Raw genomic sequence first — 22080 nt, 5'->3', positions numbered from 1 at the left:
TAATATGGTGAAAAATGATAATCAAAGGCTGAATTGTGCTATTTCCAACAGGCAGCTCAGCATCCATAGCTGTGTTCCTTAGCTGTGCTCTCCTTCCTACAAGAGCATCCTGTCAAAAAGTAACATTAACTTTCTACAGCCCATATATAGCAGTGACATTTTTATTCTGCTAATTGATTAAAAAAAGAGGTAAAAATAAAATCAACTTTTGAACTACCTAAGAGCAGTAGCTTTTTGGCATGGAATGATGTTATTTGAGACGAGTGCAGAGTCTTTTAAACAGCATATTTGCCATGGACAAAGCTCTCTGCAGGCACCTTCTCTTGCCTGCAAGGATGATAATTATTTTCAGAGGAATAAATCCTAACTTGTAGTTTGCAACATCTCTTTCAGCCCCTCGAAACAGCATGATCTGAATTCTTTTCAGTGCTGACCTTCACACATATAATATTACGTTCATTAAACATCCCTTCTAGCCTTGTTGCTGAGATCTACCACCCTGGACAACTTTTCCCCACCAAAACTGTGACTCCACACCACGGAAGGAGAGGACTGTGGGTAGTTCCCACCTCAAAAGAGTCTGATGCTTCTATTTTTTATTTTCATGCATTGATTTTCAAAACAGGTTAGGAATAACTGGAAACTTCTTAATTTACACTGCTGGCAGCTCCCACTCCAAAAGCAAGTACAACTCGGCGGCAGAGAAAAGCAAACTTCTCTAGATTTAATTATTTGTCATTTAATTCATCAACAGAGTTGTAGCTGTTTACAACTCTGTAACTCTCTGAAGCTTTTTGATATTGAGGGAAAAGGGGAGAAGACCTACTTTAATGCACACATCCAAACAAAGCACATTTTAATGCTTAACAGGGACATTTTGATGCATCAGTAGAAGTCACACCTTTGGAATCCACTGTAAATACAAGCTGTGGGAATCAACACATCATAACTGCTTCTAGGAGCAGCAGAAATGGACCAAAAATGGATTAGATGTTGATATCTTTTGGCTGGAAAATAAAACAGATTGCTTCTCAGGAGCCCAACTTCCCAACCTTACTACAAGCAGTGGCACAGAGTTATTTACAGGCACCAGGGGCCTACACCAAAATTTACTGAGAGCACTTGATGCTTTCCCCTTCATTTCCAATTTCTTCTGCTCAGCATTTTCCTGCCTGTACCCTATGGAGGACTTTGACTTTTACTGAGGACATCACAACCCTGTTGTTTTTTTGTCAAACATGACATTTTAAAGGCATCATGGACTCCAAGGGACTTCCACACAGCTCCTCTAGATCCCATCCCAAGTTCAATCAGAGAAGAGTGGTGGTACCCAAAGGTATAAATCCTCTCTGGCTGCCAGATTTGGAGTCAGACACTTCACAGACAATGTGAGATGGGCGGGCTGATTGCACAACCCATATTCTAAATTCACCTGAACACCTTCATCTAACAAAATCTCTGTGATCACAAAACCATGGGACCCATAGAAATGCTCTTGGCACTCCTTTTCCAGGGTAACTGGGTGGTTTGTAGCATTTAGTGGGTGGAAAAAGGACAGAATGAGAGTAGAGCCACAGAAGGAGATGATATTGTGGATGGGTCTTAAAGAAAGCCATCAAATGTCTACAAAATATCATAAAAGGAGCTTAAAATGGGACACAATGATCCAAATCTGCTACAAAAATCAGCTTAAGCTGCTACAAATTGCTTGGGAACCTTTTGGTCTACATAGTCAAGGACCACTCAAAACTACTCCTCAAAACACCATGTATTTTGCTTAACCAAATGCCAAATACACCAAAAATGCTGTTTTCCAGTTGCTCATCCCAGAGACCACTGCAGAGTGCACCACAAACCTCATCTTTCAATAAACCAAAGCCCCCCCTACACACATCCTTTAGGATTAAAAAACATTCAGGAATCACAGAAGCTGCAGGGATCCAAGAGAAATTCAAGAACACCGATCCTTCAGGGATGGTCTCTGCCACAAGAATGTTATTTTCCAATATTTCACTTGTGACTTCCAAGGAAAGGCAATTACTGGTTTACCTCATGTATAGAGACATAGGGGAACACCTGAATTTAGCAGCAGATCACTCAAAGGATGACCAGGTCTGATGGGAGGTTGGAATGACAAGACCTTGAAGGTCTCTTCCAACCCAAACAATTCCATGATTCTGTGGCAAGAGCACTTCAAGGTGTGAACGTGAGGGAAGCAGAAAGCTTCTAGGTAAACCCTCCAAAATTATTTTTGTAAGACTTTGTTAAAGGCAATGAATTCAATAAGAGCCTAACAGGGACTGATGGCTTTTTGCCTCCTACTCTTGGATCAGCCTCTCCTAGGAAACTCTAAGAACTCAAAAAAATAATTCTAAAACGCTAAACTAATAATAATGGTACTGTAAAACAAAGAATAATTGTAAAATGCTGAACTAAAACACAAGAAAAGGTCAAGCTGAATTACTGCATCGGAGATAAATTCTCACATTCATCTTCCCACTGCGTGCAGTTCTGAGCTTTCCTGGAGATGCAGATGAAGGGATTTTGGAAAGGACAAAAATGAGAGTGGTGAGGCACTGGAAGGGTTGCCCAGAGAATTTCTGGCTGCTCAGTACCTGGATTTGTTCAAGGCCAGGTTGGGTGGGGCTTGGAGCAACCTGAGACAGTGGAAGGTGTCCCTGCCCATGGCAGGGGGTTGGAATGAGATGAGCTTTAAGGTCTTTTCCAACTCAAACCATTCCATGGGTGGATGAAAAGCTCAACATGGAAGTTGGGGATGAGCAATGCTGGCAGATCTCTCTCAACATCCCAGAAGTGGTTTTGTAGCTGTACAGGGAAAGGAGGGGGAGGTTCAGAACTGCAAAGTGAAGAGGAAAAGTCAGCAACTTCTCCACAGCCAGAACCACTTGCGAGCAACAAAAAAAATTGGTTACAGAGGAACCTAAAGACTCAGCCTCTATTTTATAAACGAGAATAACACTGACCTACTTTCCAGCACACTTGCAAAGCTGCTGGAGATGCCACAATGAAAGGCACTACAGAAACCTAAACACTGCCTCAGATACACAGCAATAAGGTTATCACTGAAATGCAGCAAGGCACTTTCTGCAGTGAAGGTAACAGATAAGGGATCAAATAATACAGAGAGCTGGAAAATATTTTTCTTTTTTTGAAAATAGGTTTCTAAAAAGTATTCAGGACATACTCCTGCAAATGGGGCCTCACATCTTTTAATAATCACAAAAAGCAAAAGGAACTTCTTTACGTGGCAAGGGTCTTCTCTGGATGAACCCCAAGAGATAACCTGCATGGAGCTCAAATGATTAGCTTAAAATACAAGGATGAGCTGATCCAGCCAGGATTCACATCTGTATGGGATAAGGAATTAATCAGGTCTTGGGTGATTCAAAGGAAGTCCTCTGTGCTAAAATGGAGGAATGTAAAAAGAACAGCAATTTCCCCAATGGAGAGAAGAAGAGGTCTTGCACACTGCACAATGTATCTAGCTTTTCTAGGGGAAAAATCAAAGTTGGGCTGTTCAGTTTTTTAGAAATAACTTGGCTTGTTGCTTGCATTCATACAGCCACGCAAATGAAGCTCAAGCCTCCACCAAGATGTACATTAAAATTATTATTTCATTTCAAAATGCTGAATTCGCCCTTACCATTTATAGAGACAAGTTTTCAAATCTTCTGCTGCAGCAGTTCCTCCCCACATTCCCACTGCCTATGAAAAGACATCCTTTCCTCCAAATTGGAAAAGAAAGTCAATCTTTGCAGGACGGGGGCTTTGGTAAGCAGAATGGGAGTGTGTCTGTACAGATTACAAAAAAAAAAAAAAAAATTGGAAAAAATTGAGATAAAGATAGCAGGTCCATCCAGAAAGCTTTGAAAGTGTGAAAAATAACCATCAGCTCTATTGCACCAATCAGCATTTGGTCCTTTTTTCATTTCAGCCATAAGACCACCACCTGTTCAACCCTTTGTATTTCTTCAGAAGTCCTATTCAGACCTAAAAATGAAATCACAGAATCATAGAAAAGGTTGGGCTGGAAAGATCCTTTAAAGGTCACCTAGTTTCAGTCCCCTGCACTGAGCAGGGACATCCTCAACCAGACCAGTTTGCTCAGAGCCCTGTTCAATCTCACCTTGAGAGTTTCCAGGAATAGGGAGGCCACAGCTTCTCTGGGCAACCTATGCCAGGGCTTGACCAGTCTCAGCATAAAAGAGACTAGAAACTTGAGATTCTCAATCTCTAGTCTAAATCTCCCTTCCTTTAATTTAAATCCATTACCCCTTCTCCTAACAATATGCACCCCACATCCCCTTTTTATAAGCTCCCTTATAAAGGGGAGGGCAATTAAAGCTTTTAAACAAGTGACAAATTATCTGGAAGTAACCATTCAGAATCCATCAGTATGAAGAAACACAGCCTGCAGTCCAGTGACACACAGAAACTTTGGCTGTTTCATCGGAAATGCACCTCAGAGATGTTTTAAATCCCACAGGCTCACAGGGAACGGCCAATTCTGCTCCCAGCAGGACCCACCCACCCTGTGGAAAGGTGACCCCCAGCATGGGCTAATCCATCCCAGCCAGGTCACCCAGGCATCATCACCTCCAGGGGGGATTTTCCCACCCTCTGGACCGCCTGCCTTGCAATAACTCAAGCTGTGGTGCTCCCAGTGCCCCTCCTCAGAGGCCATTTCACACCTTCTTAGATCTCGCTCTGAAGGCATTTTTTCCTCCCAGTCTAATCTTCGGAAAAATTTGACAGCAATAAAAATGTAATAAACCAACCAGTCGGATTATATATATATATACTGCAGTCTGAGAGAGATGAAAGGCTGCATTGTTCAGAGATATAATTCCAGTGGCTCCCACAGTGTAGCCTGTGCCTACACAGAGGAAGAAAAGGAGCTGAAGCAGCTTATACTTTGTCTTATAAGTCGCCTAAAATAAACCCAGCTTCTGATCCTCAGCTCACATCAGGAGAACGGCGCTGAGAAAGCCAATAAAGAGCTGCCAAATATCTCATGAGGACAAAATACCTGTTTGTTCTACCCAGCCCTTGCCAATGCATCAAGTGAAGTGATATGAGGAAGGGAAAGGAGGACTGTGTGCCTGGGAATCAAATATTCAAGAGCAGAAGGAAACACACCCAGAGTTATTCTGGGTCACTTTGAAGAGAAATCTCTGCAATCAGACTGTGATGAGCAGTACCTGTGTGGCTACAGTACCTCTGCAAATACTCTTAATTTCATTTATATTGATAGACATTAAAATGCTCTTAATTTAATTTCTATTGGTAGGCATTAAAAATAATTTTAAAATCTACCAGGCCTCAAGGAAGACGAAATAAAAATAAAAAATTGAGCCGTGAGGCCTGTTCAAATATAAATTCCAGCTTTTATAACAACAATAATAATTTATGCCATTGTGGCACTGGACAGCAGATGATTAAAGATGAGAGAAAGTCTCCACGTGTCTGGATTTATGCCAGGCCACTCCATCCACTGGGTTACAGGAGCAGCAATTAATCACTGCTGGAGAAGGGAGGCATCTTAAGGAAATCTTGAGGCTTCAGAAGTGAGTTGTAACACCTTTAGGAGAGCAGTTTGTCTCCTCAGGAGCTGAGACATCTTGAAAAAATGGTAACTTACAATATTTTAGCTTGTCTTTCTAGAGAAACTGCTGTCACTCTTTTGTGTTAGGGAAAAACAAAACAAAAACCCAACAAACCATCATAAGAAGCTGTTTAGACACATAAATTTAAATGTGTCAAACAGCTTTCACCAAAAAGATCAATGGGACTCAACTGAAGACAGCATTAAAGATAATTTTACTGCAGAACTCTTGGAAGAAAACATCTCCTTTTTTGTTCATAATTTTCTGACTGTTGCCTCATCAACCTAACAGCCAAATTTTCCTCCCAGCTTCCAATCCTACTTAGAGAAATGAAAATTCCCATCTGAGAACAGCTGTTCAAGAAATAAATCTCTTCAGCAGCTTAATGGCAGAACTGCAAGGGTAATTTCACAGTTGCCATCAGAGGTGTTCTGGAGACCTGCAATTTCCTACTGAACACGGGGTAAATCTGTGCAGAACCACTTGATGGGGTAGGAAGGAACTCCCTGACATTCTCCCCTAGGATAAGACAAACTCAGAATCAAAGAGAATCACATTCAGATTTCTATTTACATCCTTCACTAAATTTGAAGTGAAAATTTCACCAGTGTGAAGTTTTGGGCAAAGAATGATCTTCCAGTAAATCAGCTGGAGGTTAAATCACCAGCCTCTGTCCTCTCACTGCTGGGGCTCACCGTGGCTCTGAGTCCTCCTGGTCATCACTCTTTGCCATCCTCAATACTCTCTCAACAAAAATAACTCTCCCCAGTCTTTACAGACCAGTTCCTCAAATCATGAAACTCATAAATCATCTTTATTGTGTGGGAGGGAGGAAAGAGAAAGCCCTGCAAAGTTTTGACTGCAAAAAATATTAAAAGTTCATTCAATTCAGATTAGAAGCTCAACTATGTCCATATGTTTTTATTTTCTTTTTTTTTCCCCTTTGTATCCAGAATTCTACACATATAAATGTTCTAAAAAAAGTCTATTGAAACAAAAAAAAAAAAAATAGACTATGAAAAAACTGGTACTGAATTAAAGTATTCAGGAAGAAAAACAATTTCACCACTGGAACAGTAGTTTTAAAAATCAATATTTTGGTTCACTTCACTTAAAATCAGGCAGCTGCTTTCAGAGTCACCCACAAAAAAGATGGAGAACCTGAAAAAGTGAAGGGCAGCATGACGGGGGAGAAAAGTTGAGAGAATCAGAGCACAAAAAAAAAAAAATATTTGGAAGAAATTTCCACAAATGCATTGTTTGAAAAATATCATGGAAGCCATATCCCATTCCACAATATAATATCCTCATTCTTCATTCTTGACTGGCACTCAATTCCTTCCCCTGGTATCCCTTCTAAAACAGAACAGCATGACATGATCACAGCAGGGCAGGAAAAGGCCACACGAATTCACATCTGCACTCAGACCTTCAAAGGGAGGGAGGATCTCAACAACTGTTATCTGATGATGTATTTGAAAACACATTAAAGAATAAAATGCAGCCAAACAAAAAATAATGATCACTGAGCAAAAGCTGCCAGAAGAGGAATGACGACGCCAACCAGGAGATTGATTTTGTGTCATCTTTTACACAGAGAAGAATATTACAAAGAGGAAGTTTGACAGAGCAAATAAATTTGTGTTGGTTTGACTCTTCCACCCTCAATCAAATACTCATGATCTACAGGGAAAAACCAGATAAGGGGAGAACAGAAAGAGAACAGAAAAAAGAAAAAAAAGTCAGCACCAGCCCCAAAAATAAAAATCTGTCCTAATAAAGACCTGAATAATGAAAGTTCTTTATAAAAATAAAAATAACAAAAAAAACCTTTACACTAGATAGAGAGATAGAAAGTAATGAAAGAAATTTCATCCTACACCAACTAAGAAACTCTGTTTTTCCCAGCCCTTGGAGGGCATCTCAGCTGGGAAGCAAAGCTCAAAGGTCTCAGCTCAGTCCTTTTTAACAGCACTTCACAGCAAAAGCCCTTGGGGAGCCAGTTTCCTTCTCCATGAATTGGTAACATCAGTACTTGACAGTCCTCCAGGAGCTCCATGAGGAAAAAAAAAAAAAAAGAAAAAAAAAAGCTGATTTTGGTTGCATCATTCAGCAATACACCAGAAGAAATCCTACAAGTCCATGTGGAGATCCACTCCCACATGAGAAATATGTTTTGCAGCACACTTAAATACCATCTGCAAGAGAGATAAGGAACTGGAAGACACTCACAGAGCTTCAAAACACGATCATCAGTCATCCTCTCTCTCTAAAACTACCAAGTGCTAAAAAGAGCCACACCAAGAGGGTGCAAGCAAAGATGTGGGGCTGATTAATTCATTAATCAATAAACACTTCCCAGTCCTGCTTGGTGTAACAGAGGGAGAATGAGCCCATGGTACAGAGGAGAGCTTTGTATCATGGAAGGAAAAGCAGTGCAAAGTTAACACACATTTTTATGTTAAGGCACATTTAATAACAAGGTTAACACACATTTTGCCCACAAACTGGACAGCTCCATATTGCTCCAAGCCCCATCCAGCCTGGGAATGTTCAAGGCCAGGCTGGATGGAGTGTGAAGCAACCTGGTCCAGTGGAAGGTGATCCTGCCCATGGCAGGGGGTTGGAACTGGATGATCTTTAAAATCCCTTCCAAAACCCAAACCATTCTGTGATTCTATGATATGTACAGATGTACTTCAGACTTCACCCAAAGGCCTTTACAGCATTTGGTCATTTTTTCCCCCTTTTATCTTCATGGAATCTGCATTAGATCCTGTGTTTTTGGGCCAAAAGCTTTGGTGCAGAATTTATTTCCCAGCTATTACAAGGTACATTACACTAATTAGGACACACATTATGGCCTGCTCTGTGCCCTGGGATAAATCACACAGTGCTGTGGTCTGGGGTAAACATTGCCATACATCTCTGGACACTACTGCATGTTTGACCACTTCCATAAATACAACTATTTCTGTGGTACAAGTAGGATTGGCTACAGGGACTAATTTATCACCTTTTTCTTTCAGCACATAAACAGTGTAGTAAATTCTGTATCTTCCAGGGGAAAAAAAAAAAGAAGAAAAGAGGCAGCAGTGGGATTTCCTTCAGTAAAGTAGCATCAGTTGTATTTTTCCTTCAGTAACATCAATTGTTCTTCATTTTCCAAAAATATACTCACTGTGTCATGCCTAGTGTGCAGTCAGAGACAGGTTTCTGGCTTTCAAGCTTGTCACACCTGAGAAATTGAGGTGAAGAGAGGACAGCAGGCTCAGGCTCGTAGCTTTTAAAGACTTTGGTGGTATTATGAGCTTTCCTTCCAACTATCCCCACACAGGTTTGTTCCTACACAAAAGCTCCATTTCAGAGGTAAATCTTATCATTCCATCAAATATGCTGAATTTCACACACTGTTCAACAAATAAAGGGAGGGGGAGAAATCCTGACAAAATATTTCTGCAGAAGAGCAGCAGAGGTTGGATGCTCAATGTCCCACACACACATCAAATGTGCCACCATGAGCCTGGCATGTTTTCCCTGGGGAGAAACCTCTATTCCAATGTGCTCAGGCTCCTTCCAGAGCAACTGAGACAGTTTTATAGGCTGTGACCTCTCTGGGGTAGAAGAACCAGAGCTGGAGCATCACCTGGGAGTCAGATCATCACCCAACTAGAGCAGCACAAATGGGTCCTGGGACTGGAAGAATTTAATTTCCCAATTAGATATCCAAATTTAGCATAGTGTTCCAAGCACACAGTATCCATTGACTCATTGTCCTCCAGCCCATCCATCCAAAAAGCAGTAAAAAAAATGCAAGGGCAAAAAATAAAGTTCCACCCTGGATGATATTGCAGGTGAAGCCCCTGTTCCCCTCCCTATGGAAGAACTCACCAGAATGGTCCCTCACTTAACCAGAAACATTCCCTGCACCCCCACCAGATGCACCAAGAGAAAAACTATCCTGCAAAATGCTGGTTGGACACTCCATGCCATTCCTGGACACTCCATGCTCACCTCTGGCACAGGAATCTCTGCTGCATTGAGACTTTTCTCCTCCAGCAGAGTCCTGCCCTATGGACCACACAATGATTCCCAAACTGCTTTGAACAGATAAATGATGCCAGCATCATTTATCTAGCTAAATTTTCATGGACAATCCCACAGGCAGGACAGCTCTGGTGCTCTCCATATAGCATGCAGCCAGCAGAATGCCACCATTTACAAACATGTCCTGGATAAAAAGGACAAAAAATTCAGAAAGCAGCAGCAACTTTGCCTCCAGGTAGGTCTGCCTTACCCAGTGTGAATTGTACTTGAGAGAACAACAAAAGAGAGTACAAGCTCCCAGGAAAGCCACCAAAAAAAGAAACAACTTTAATTTCATGCAAATGGCAAAGGGAGAAGGAGATGAGGTGTTTTGAAAGGGGACCAGAAAATCTTGTATCAACATGGAACCCCAGTTCAGCAGGAGACAGCCTGACAGGCAGATGTGACAGCACAGAGAGGAGATCAGACAGAAGGAAAGAGAGGCTTATAACTTCAAAGGATTGTGATTATGGCTTAGATCCTACACAGGTATGGCCTGGAAATAAAGGACATCTCCATGTTCCAAAGTTTTGAGTGGAATCTCAAAGAGGTTTATGGCCTTTGGCATAGTTAAATATTGGGATGTTGGTTAGCAAAGGACTGGAGATGTGGTAGGATATGCACCATTAAAACCCCCTTGATCCCAGTGGGAGCCCTGCTCCATGAACTAAGAAAGAGGAGGATCCCTGAATTTGTCTTGTGCAGGAGGAGACATCACCAAGGAGCTTCCACAGGCTGCTGGGATGGGACTTCACTGCACAACATGAGCAAACATGACCAGCATCATGTACAGATTTGTTCTTCAGACCTAAACAGATTCCTAAGAAGGCTTCTATGTGTGTTTTCACCTGAAGATGCTTCTTTGCATTGTGGCTGTGGTCAGATTAACATTTCCACTACACTGAATTTGACAGTCAAGAGAGATGAATGTCAGCAGCCCAAGCAAGCAGATCAGTCAATGCACAAAACCCAGATAGCTCAACACAAACAAAAGCCAAAAAGTGTTAAGCTCTGCTGCCACTCTATTTCCACTCCTTTGGTTCTCCGTGGCATTTCAGAGCTCAGCACTGCCTTGTATTGCCATTAAATGGGAATATTTCAAAAGGTGCTGCATCAACAACTGACAGTAGAGCTGTGTGGCACAACTATAGCAGCAAAGCTACTGCACCCTTGGCTTGACCAAAGGACAAAAGTCCTTCAGAAAGGTCTCATATAGGGCTCAAGCAGGATTAAACACCAAAGCTCATCCTATTAATAGCCAGAGAAACACCCAACCGTGAACAATCACCTGATATCCTGGAACAATTCTGCTGCAGGCACTCCCATGTGTAATGGGTCAGCAAACCCCCATATCCCAAGTCAAGGGGAAGAGCAAATTCCACGTTAAACCAAAGGGATATAATGGAAATTAAGGAAGGGCAGCCCCACCATCATGCCCAGCTGAGCAGACTGGGCCACACAAGCAACAGCCACAGCAGAAGAACCACAGAATCACGGAATATCCTGAGTTGGAAGGGACCCACAAGGATCATCAAAATCCACCTCCTTGCCCTGCACAGGACACTCCAAGAAGTATTCCTGAACACACACACCAATCCTAAAAAAACAGCACTGAAAGTTAGGGTAGCAGCTTCCATCTTCTCTTTCCCAGACACCCTAGAGACTCATATTACTTCCTCAATTGCTTTGAGGGAAGAGCCAAGAAAAACAAGGCTCTGGTCCAGACATCTCTGCTGAGCCCACAGGGAAGACTGGACAGTGGTTAGAGGATTGCAAACCAGGAATTTGTTCAGAAAGAGAAAAATCCACAGCCTCAGACCTCCCACAGGAGTTGAGTTCTTTCCTTCTCAGTACAAATTTATGTTGTGTCCAGCCTCAAGGCAGAAGTGGCCAAATTGTGATATGCAGGAGGAAATTGAGCCAACGAGACACCACTGTGCACTGTGCCTGTGTCTGAAGGGAAGAATTAGGGCTGGGCAGTCCTTCCTGGCTCCAGCAGGCACTGGGAAGATTCCTGGGTGTCCAACTGCATGTCCAGCTTGGAGCACTTCCCTCAGCACCTCCAACTTTCACTCAGCCCATTCTTCCTCAGGTGAGCGCATGAAAAACTCCTGACATGGAGCCAACATATGGCAGAGGCTAAGCAAACTTCAAAGCCACAAGCCAAAGGCAAAGGAGCTCATAAAATAACATTTTGCCACAGACAACCAGGCAGAATGAGATCAATCTCTAAGGCTCCTCCCAATCCAAACCATTCTGTGATTAAGAGCCCAATTATTTCCCATGAGCTGGGCTAAACCAAAAAGAAAGATATGAAGATCTGGACCTGGAGATGCAGCCCCAACAGCATAACCTGAAATAGGTTTTCAGGTTATTCTGAAATTCTGTCTTCATCATAACCCCAGTACAGGATATCCAAGGTGCTGGATGAGGACATGCGGAAAATTGCGACTTTGCCAACAACTAAAAAAAATCCCAAACAGCAATTCCTAACTGTGCCACATTTTTGCCAACTGAAAAATAAAAGTGGGTACTCACTAAATAGCACAAATTTCTTTTTCTGACTCACATGCTCCTTGTTTTCTTTCCATGGAGGACAAACCCTCCCAGTTTTCTATTTGAGCCGTGGGATGGAAAAGCTCATACAACCAAGTTCATGTACAAACAAAGCAGCCCTGTAGCTACACCTCAGCTCAGAAATGAGATTAATTGCCACTAGTAAAACTATTATGTTATCTGAAGGTCTGCAGGACATATAGGTATTTATTGTCTTAAAACAAAGGTGCAATTACTTTAAGTATAAAGGGGTAGAGTTTTTAAAACAGAGTTGTATTTTATACCACAGCTCAGGATTTCTTCAGAACATCTGCACGCAGAAACAGGACAAAAAAAGCCACAGGAGAATTTAATCATAAAAGACAGAAAAGCCAAGGTGAGTTTTATCCAGGTCAGGACTTTTCAAAAGTTGGGATTTTGTTTGTTTTGCCCTCATTAGACGGAAATGCTACTGCAGAAACAGTGGAAAAATTATGGGTGGGTTCACAGCTCATGTCTGTGCCAGTGCACTTCTCCTTGGATAACATCAGATCCTTGCAAACCCTGTCAGAGCATTGCCAAAGCTGATCTAACTGGGAGTGACAGAGTCAGAAATCTCTTCCCCATCAAAATCAGTTAAGACATAATAGAAAGTCTATCAACTTCCAGTCCTGTAAATATTAACTTTCAAAAGCCATTGCAAAACACAGTCATTTGGGTTTTTTAAGGAGAAAATTGTTTATCACTTCAATATCATGAGTCAACTTCTCTACTACCCAACTTTTTCCTCCCCTTGTTGTCTAATAAATAATTATAAACCCAAATTTTTAGAGTACATTGCAAATATCCCATCAGCCTGTAGAATGTCCTCCCCCCATCCATATGCATCTCTCACCATATTTAAGTATCTGCTAAATTAGACAGTAAAGTTTTCCTTTGAATTATGGCTACCCTATAGCAGCAGCAGAGCCTATGTAATGTATTATATATACAGAATTTTAATTCTTAAAAGGCAATTTGAGCTGTTTACCAGAAATGTTATTTGTGAGGAAAAAAAAAAACATTTAGTCCAGTCAAGGCCAACAGCCTCTGCAGGGCAGGTCTGGGAAAACTTCACCTCAGCCAAGGAACAGCATTTAGAACCATGGAATGGTTTGGGTTGGAAGGGACCCTCAAGATCATCCAGTTCCAACCCATGGCTATGGGCAGGAACACCTTCCACCAGGCCAAGTTACCAAGAGCTCTCGAACAATCTAAGAACCCCTTTCTTCTAAAAATCCTCCACTTTCCTGAAAAGAAATGTGGGGAAAACATTTCAGCAGGGCTTGTTGCAATAGGACGAGGGGGAATGGCTTTAAGCTAAAAGAAGGTTGATTAAGATTAGATATAAGGACCACATTTTTTACAGTATTGGTGGTAAACACTGGAAAAGATGGTGGATACCCATCCCTGGAAACATTCCAGGTCAGGCTGGATGGGGCTCTGAGCAAGGGGATCTGGCTGAGGATGTCCCTGATCATTGGACTTGGTGACCTTTAATAGCTCCTTCTAACCTGAACTATTTCATGGTTTGTGTCTTGTAAAGATTTCCAGCATTGAGCTTCTTTGTTTAGCCTGCTCTCACTGCAGACACAGTAGGGCAAGGAAAAGGAAGGAAGGAGGTAAAAAGAAAAATGGAAGGGCAGGAAGAAAGGAAAAGGGGAAAAAAAAGACAGATCTGTAGACACTGAGGGAAAGGAAAGAACAGGAAAAGGAAGGGAAAGGACAGGGAAATGGGTGGGGAATGGAAGAGGGAAAGAGAAAAAACACAGGGTTTTTCTTGTCCAATTTAAGGGTCAGATCAAAAATGGAAATACCATCTTTCCTTAACTGGCACTGGGAGGGTATGGAGCTATTTAAAAATACAGTGATATGCCAAATTTACTAATTCCTACAAAAATCAATGTCCCCAGTGACTGGTTTTTGTTTCCTAATAGAGGCCCTGCATGTGCTTAAGTTAACTGAGCTTTGGTCAATACATGATGTAATTTTATGTATTTTTATTATAAAAATGCCTCCAGTGTGACAAAAGGCTGGTTCTAAGTGCAGGGGAGGATACAGACTGTTCAATGCCCCTGGCAACAGCTTAATGGGAAAGCACAGATATTTTAAATTGCTTTTTAATCACTTCTAGATATTTCACCCCCAAAATTGTAACCACTTACTGAACAACTGCACCTTATTGGGAATGAGCAATGCCAGCAGGCACAGACAATATTTTTCATTTGGCAAAGGTGCTCTGATCCTTTGGAATAATATTCACACAGAACAGCACTGAAGTTAAACTTTTTCAATTCTCTGCTTGCAGGTTTTCTTTATTTCTTTCTGCATTTATTTATTTTTATGTTCTGTTTAAAAACCAAAATTGATATATTTCTTTATCTGCTTCCCAGCTGCTCTTTCAAAAAAGACAGAGAACACTTTTTTCTGACTTAAAATACAGTCCTAACTCCAAACTTCCCAGGGCAAGATCCTTCCTGGCTGGCCAGCTTGAGCCAGAGCAGATCATCTCAGGCAATTACATTGCTGAGGAGACTGGGATTGATGACATAAACCAACCTGCAGAAAAAAACTTTCAAACCACAAACATTGATTCAAAACATCTTGAAATGCTGAAATGCTCTCCCTAAGTGACAGGCACTGTGCCATGGCCTCTCCCCTCCATTATCCTGACCCTCCTTGACTTTATGATCCCTCCTGCCCTGCTATAGGTTGTAGCTATCTGGAAAATGAGAGTGGGAAGCAGAACTGAGTTGGGAAGTCACGAAGAATTTCGAAATTTCATCAACATTTCAAATTTTATAGTAAACCTGTCATTTTTGAAGAGAGTGATGTTCTTTCCCTTGGAATTCATACAACAGATTTGGATAGTGCCACAGGGTTTCCTCCTCTTACTGTTTCATGCTGGGTGAGTATTTTTTTGGGCTCTGGAGACCATTCCTGTGCAATCATTGCTTGTTTGCCTTCCCTCTGCTCTGTAGCTGCCAACACAATCCTCTTCCAAACCTACACACAGCTCAACATTGTGATCCATCTCCAAGGGATGCTGATCACAATGTTGAACTGTGTGTAGGTCTGGAAGAGCATTTTGTTGTTGGAACAAGAAGATCTGTAATGTCTGTAATGTCCCTTCCAAGCCAAGGCATTTTATGGATTCTGTGATTCCCAGAGTGCCTGCTCTAACACCACCCCTTACATGGCATCCCCATCTTTACATACTGTGAGAGGACAGGGAAAAAGAGGAAAGATCCCAACCATGGCTCCATAAAACACCCTCAATTTTGCAGCAAGCAAGCTGGAGGGCTGCCATTTCATTCAGCTGAAACAGAAATACATTCAGCCTTTTGGATCTCTAAAGGCAGAAGTAACTCATATCAGCTTCTTCCATTCTGCTCAGGAAAATAAAGGGACATCTGGATTTACCTCTTTTGATGGTACCTTGCACAACACCAGCTCTAGGCTGTCATCCCAAACCAGCATAGGAACCTGCCTGTGTGAGGGGGAGATGTTTTTAAAATACACCAAAAAAATCCAAATCTGGCAATAGGGAGCAAACAGAAAGCTGCAAGGCCCAGGGATGCAGATAATTCAAAATATACTGCAAAATGGATGCTGCAGCCAAAAGGTCTGGCCTGACACAGGACAGATTCATGGCAGCTCACTGCAGAAATGAAGGTGGCTTCACAGATGTCTCTGCCCTAAGACACCAAGGCACCTGCTCTGGATTTTGGGACCTGAGTTTCTGTAAAGTCCAGGTCAAAAAGAGAAAAATTAAGTCCCATCCTTTAAAAACTTGATGCATAAATAAATCAAATTAAATCCTCAACTCTATCACAGAATCCCAACCATAAGTTGGCAGCCATTTGATAGAGGGAGGGCAAGGACAGTTTCATCTTTCCCCCACCACACTGAAGAAGAAAAAGAGAACATTTTTAGGCTGTAAAAGTCACTTGAGCTGCTGCCATAGTGTGAGATGTGGGAATGTCTCATTAATTTCTATATCCATGTGTTTTCAGGTGCTGGGTGCTTGATCCAAACACCTGCACAGCACACGAAATCTTCCATCAACCCCTTAATATGCAGTGAAAATTAATCTCATTTTTTTAATATTACAAACATCCAGGAGCTGCCCTTAGCTACTGCAATGACTGTAATTTCACTTCCCTGTATTGCCCCACATTGCAAAGAAAAAAACAAAATCATAAAATCATAGAAGGGTTTGAGTTGGAAGGGGCCTTAAAGATCATCCAGTTCTACCCCCTGCCATGGGGATAGGCACCTTCCACTATTCCAGGTTGCTCCAAGCCCCATCCAACCTTGGACACTGTAAGGGATGGAGCAGCCACAGCTTTTCTGGGCAACTTGGGTCAGGGTCTCACCACTCTCACAGGGAAGAATTTCTTCCTAACTCTAATCTCAATCTCCCTTCTGTCAGTTTAAAGCCATTACTCCTTGTCCTGTCCCTCCATCCCTTGTCCCAAGTCCCTCTCCCTCTCCTGGAGCCCCTTCAGGCACTGGAAGAGGCTCTGAGGTCTCCCTGGAGCTTTCTCTTCTCCAGGCAGAACAGCCCCACCTCTTCCATCCTATCTTCCTAGGAGAGGTGCTCCAGTCTTCTGATTAGAAATCCTTCCTTAACACCCAGGTTTTCCCCATCTGAGGAGCACTCCCAAATCACAAGAAACCCTCTTCCCATGCGGTGCACAGCAGACACCTCCCACAGCCCGACAGCAGCGCTGGCATCCAACAATGGAAACGTTCCCTCTATTTGCATGCTCGGCTCTGCCAAAAACAAAGCACGCTGCTCAAGTGGGAGAACACCTTCCTACTTCTTCAGGGAAGGCCAGGGAATTTGTGCAGATCCCTGGTTACTTGGAGGCAGCATTTCTCAAGCAAGGCAACCGAGGGAGCTCAGAGCAGCAACTCTTGGTGCTAAGGAGATTAGGATGGCAGCCCAGGGAATCAGCAATCCCAGCCCATCACAGCCACACAGCCTTGCCCACGGCTGTCACTTGGAGGAGAGTTTGCTACAAAACCAGCACAGAGATTATCTTGTTCCCTTGCAGGAATGCAAGGATTGAGATGCAGGGGAAACGCAGCAAGACGGGAGCCGCAGGCTTTGTGGAGGCGAAGCCAGCTCTGCTCACTGAGCAGGGACCACTACATGGAGGAATTCCAGCCAGAAACCACCCCAGCACTGGAATGCTGGCCAAGAAAGTGGCTTGAGAAAACACAAAATGTGCCAGCAGCCTGATGACACTGCCCATTGCTCTGAGGGGGGCGCACTGAATGCCAGGACACCCCGATGGAGGCAGGCGTGGGTGGTTATCAGATTAACCCACCACCCAAGGAGAAGGGATTTTGGGTCACCACAGTGCTCACATCTCATGCTGGCAGCTGGGAGAGCCACACCAGGGTGTTGCATAATGGCTCTTTTTCCTTTCCACACACACTCAGTGGCATCCCACAGAGCAGTGTCACAAGCAGGGATCACCTGTGTGGTGAGCACACGGAGCAGCTCGCTGTGAGCCAAGTCCATCAGCATTTCACAAACAATTGTTTAGGTTGGAGAAGATCTTTAACATCACCAAGTTCCACCATTAACCAAGCATTGACTGCAAAGGCCACCACTATGCCATGTCCCCACATGCCACATCTGCACACCTGCTAAATCTCTCCAACACTTCCTTGGGTAGCCTGTTCCAATGCTTGACAACTCTTTTGGTGAAGAAATTATTCCTCATATCAAATCTAAACCTCCCCTTGTGTCACCATCATATTTTCTGAAAAATCCCCTTGCCGGGATTTCTTCTCCTGGGAAGCTGAGAAGCCTCTGAGAAAAATGAAAACAATAATTATCTGATCTGCTTCTCCTGTGTTTTGCTGCTTTGGAATGGGGTTTGGACATTGTTTACCAATGGTCATTGTTTGATTGGTTTCATGTGAATTGTTTTGACTTAATGACCAATCACAGTCCAGCTGTGTTGAGGCTCTGGAAAGAGTAAAGAGTTTTTTATTATTATCTTTTAGCCTTCTGTCTGTATCCTTTCTCTATTCTTTAGTATAGTTTAGTGTAGCATTCTTTAATATAATACAGATCATACAATAATAAATTAGCCTTCTAAGAACATGGAGTCAGATTCTCAATTCCTCCTCCATCTGGGGAACTCAGAAAATACCACACCCTTGCACCACTTGAGGCCATTTCCTCTTGTCCCATCACCAACTTTGAGCCCTTCTATGTGCCCTTGGACAAACAAAGCACCCAGGTCCTTCACACCCCTGAAGACAAAATCAGCACATGATGGAACAGCTCACCACTGACACCTGGAAAGACCAGAAGGATGGGGACAAGGAGAAAATGCAATGAGATCTAGCAAGGACCTGGGCACAGTGGGGACATCAACACATGGATGTTACAATCTCCATGTGTTTTAAAGGCTTATTTTATGGATAGTTGTGTGCACACAGATGTACATTTATGACTGATAAAAACACAACTTGTCCAATTACTGTGCCTATAACTGAAAGCACCAATGACCAGCCAGAGACAAAGACAGAAAACTACTCAGTGACACATGAAAAGTTTGAGCAGTGAAGCTGATGCTGGACACAAATCCAGGCACAAGCTTAGCCCCAGTCAACCTCTTACTTGCATCACCTGAACGGCTGAAGCATGGGTCAGCCCAGTTGAACAAAGTCCCCAGGGGGAACCTTCTGGTCTACTTAGCAAGGAGTGGCCTCTCCAGACCTCAGCAGCCTCTGGCAAACATTTGGTCATGTGGATGAAGGGCAGGGGCCAGGGAGCACCTTGTGCTTGTGCCCTGTGCAGCCCTTCCAGCAAAAGTGCCTTCACCAGTGCTCACTCAGCACAGAGCATGAAAAAGCTAAACTCCACTGCCTGGACTTCCAGGGTATCAGGAGGTGAAGGAGAACAAATCTGAGCAGGGAAAGATTTGGACTCTCTGCTGCAATGATGTCCTTCTATAGCTTTGCTCCCAAAGCACCACAAGTGGCTAACAAAGAGTGAGATTTTCAAGAGCACTCCACACCCAGCTTACAGAGTGTGACTCTTCCCAAAGGGTTTCCATCCACTTTTCTCATCATGCAGCAGACAGGCAGTGAGAGCAACAGACCCCTGGTGCATAGGGGGTGAGGAGAGGGCAATCAACAAGTGTGCAAGAGCACAAATTCAACACAGGGACAGCAACAGGACTGACAGGTCAACAAATTGACAGGGGCTAAAATGTTGTCAATACAGCCAAGGACCATGACAGCAGGAGAGAGAGATCCTGAGCCCAGCTTGGCTGACACCATCAGTGCAGCTCCCAAAACACCACAGGACTTTCACATTCATCACACTTGGTGTTCTTTACAATTCACTCCACCACCACCAATGCCCTGCACTGGGTGACTCCAGGTCCAGCAAGAGCAAGACTGGTCACAGACACAGAGATGCCACAACAGTTATTTCCCCCCTCACTGCTGAAACAATCTGATCCATCACCTGGATGATTACAGCTTCCTAAGCCATTGGTCCAGGCTGCTCCCAGAGGCCACACTCTCTTGTACCTACTCCTTTCTGCCACACAAAAGAAACTGCACATGAAAGTAAGAGATGAGAAGGGAAAGCCATAAAGCTGAGATAAGATGCCCTCAGTAAAATTTGTTTTAAGGCATGACTAGCTGGTACTGAAAGCCAAATCCTCTGGTTTTCAGCCCAGACCCTCGTGGGAGGACAATCTGTGTCCTCTCTCTCCAGCCAGACGTGGTGCTGGGGGACTATTCAGGACAGCACTAACACCACTAAAGCTCTCTGCTCAGTCCCACAGTGAGGAGATCCAGGGGAATGAGCACTGGTATTTAGGGAAACATCACCTGTATCAAAGGGGACACCCATCACACTGCTTCAGCACCAGTGCTGCCACAGGTGACAGGAAAATTACACAAAGCACTGCTCCCTCCCCAAACACGAGCCTTGCAGGGGATGAATCAGTTTCTGTCTCCAGGGTCACCAAGAAAGAGTCCTATAAATCTCCCTATACCTTCAAGGGGAGGGAAACCAGGTGGGAGGGACAAAATAATCCCAGAAAAAGCCAGTGGAACTTGGCTGTGGCTGTGCTGCCCGCGAATGGATTTGCCACAGCTGGATCTGCTGCTGGAGCAAGAAGCAATTTCCCTGGGAGGGGACCACTGAGCATCCAAGGGACACATGAACATCCCACCAGTGTGACATGGACCAGCACTCCCCTGCTTGCCTTTCACACTGCCCAGGAGACCAACAAGGCTTTACCACCCTGGCAGGAGTTTCCAAGATGGGGAACATGAAGTTAAACCTGCAGACCTTCAGAGCAATACAGTTCTCAGTAATTTCAGGAAATTTGGGGATGGACTATTCAGTAGGGCTTGTTGTTTCAGGGTAATGGTTTCAAACTGAAAGAGGGTAGGGGTTCAGCTAAGATAAAAGATTTTGGTAAGACACAAAAATGTGGCCACAGAGGTGGCAGGTACCCCATCCCTGGAAAGATTCAAGGTCAGGTGGGATGAGGCTCTGAGCAACCAGATGAAGTTGAAGATGTCCCATCACTGGACATCTCACTGCTCATTGAAGGGGATTATATTTGATGACCTTTAAAAGTTGCTCCAACCCAGACTATTCCATAACTCAAATTCTGCCTGGCATCCTTAAGCACCCAAGTTTCAAAGCACTGCATTCTCCATGTTCATTTTATTCATGTGCATGGATTGCTCTAGAGATCAAAGACATGGAACCAGCAAAGGATCAGCACAATGAGAACACAGGGAGAACATGAAAATATGGCCAAAGCTCTGAGACAATTCTTGGATAAGGTTGCTTGGAAAAGGAGTGAAGATAAAGCACTCCCTCCCCAGCCTCACCAGCAAAAACTTCCATAAACCAGCTCTCCCTTTTGGCAACTCATTCCAAAAGGGAGTGAAACTCCTATAAAATCAAAGTCATGGGAGAAAAAAAAGTTTCTCAAGGGAAAAATTTTATTTGCATCTGCCTGAGCCCCATAATTCCACATTCAGGTGACCCTCTCCTGAAGAGATGCTCTTACCAGGTGCTTCCCAAGTCCTGCTCTCCTGGGCACACAAGACTATCTTCTAATCTGGAAGAAAAAGCAAGACAACTATTAAGTATTGGGAAAAAAATCTATTTCACTGATATGGTTAAGGACATGGCAACCATCAGCACACCAAGAGTTCTGATATCCAGGCACATCCTGAACTGAGCTGGAGGAACAGGTACAAAAACAACTGTTGGTTCCTCAAAACATCACAGCTGAGCATGGGGAACAGCACTTCCTTTTCCAAAGAAAGTTGATCTGAATCTTTAAAATTCCTAGAAGGTTTCAATATTTCCAGATTAGCAACAGTACTAAAGTAGGGGGTTGTAGTTGTTTGCAGAACACCTGCAAAATTAATAAATAACAAATTAAAACCTTCACTGGAAAAGGAGAATCACTTGTTTAAGTGTCCAGTCTTCTTTAAGATCCCAGACCTGCTGTGGGAGGAGCACTCTGGCCACAATCCAGTTAAGCATTTCACTGTGTCAGATTTGAAAGAAGAGGGAGAACCCTGCTGAATCAAGGTCTTGGCATTTCTCACCAGCTGCTTGTTTCTCTCTCCTGCTGGCCTTCAAACACGTACACACACTCCTACCTTCCAAGAATTTCCAATTTTAGCTTTTATTCTAGAAACAACACCCCCTGCTTACAAAAGCAGCCAATTTTGCTGCCAGGAAAAAGCACTGGTAGAACCCCAAGGGGCAGGT

General features: G+C 43.3%; 1 protein-coding gene across 8 annotated transcripts in view; it reads right to left on the bottom strand.

Annotated features, from left to right (window-relative positions):
- Nucleotides 1–22080, bottom strand: part of TSNARE1 (t-SNARE domain containing 1) — a 456292-nt gene that overhangs the window by 390388 nt on the left and 43824 nt on the right. For 6 of the 8 annotated variants that reach the window (XM_084226301.1, XM_084226300.1, XM_084226299.1 and 3 more), the window contains exon 3: nucleotides 21365–21415. The exons of 1 other annotated variant lie outside the window; for it this stretch is intronic. The gene's annotated coding sequence lies outside the window, so the exon portion shown is untranslated. Of the gene's footprint in view, nucleotides 1–8808; nucleotides 8866–21364; nucleotides 21416–22080 lie in introns of all 8 variants that reach the window. One more of the 8 variants, XM_084226302.1, reaches the window with a different exon arrangement.

The sequence above is a fragment of the Fringilla coelebs genome (genome assembly GCF_963513975.1).
Source record: "Fringilla coelebs genome assembly, chromosome: 1".
Classification (NCBI taxonomy): Eukaryota; Metazoa; Chordata; class Aves; order Passeriformes; family Fringillidae; genus Fringilla; species Fringilla coelebs.
Note: the sequence above shows the minus strand (reverse complement) of the source record. Positions and strands in the feature narration are given on the sequence as shown.